Consider the following 211-nt stretch of genomic DNA (forward strand, 5'->3'; position numbering starts at 1 on the left):
TTATAGTTTTGTATCCTCTCCAACGTGGAGATAGAAACATGCACAGCACATTCAGCAGGAGGAGGTACCTTATATCAAAGGTAGAGGAGTTAGCTCACACACAGTCCGAGCGCTAGGAGTGCAAAGGATGTGCAGACATAGAGGAAGCAGGAGGAGGAGGAGGAGGAGAAGGAGGAGGAGGAGGTCGGGCTGCCGCCGCCGCCGCCGCCGC

This window comes from Gavialis gangeticus, unplaced genomic scaffold, assembly GCF_001723915.1.
Source record: "Gavialis gangeticus isolate Ggan-Ray unplaced genomic scaffold, GavGan_comp1, whole genome shotgun sequence".
Classification (NCBI taxonomy): domain Eukaryota; kingdom Metazoa; phylum Chordata; order Crocodylia; family Gavialidae; genus Gavialis; species Gavialis gangeticus.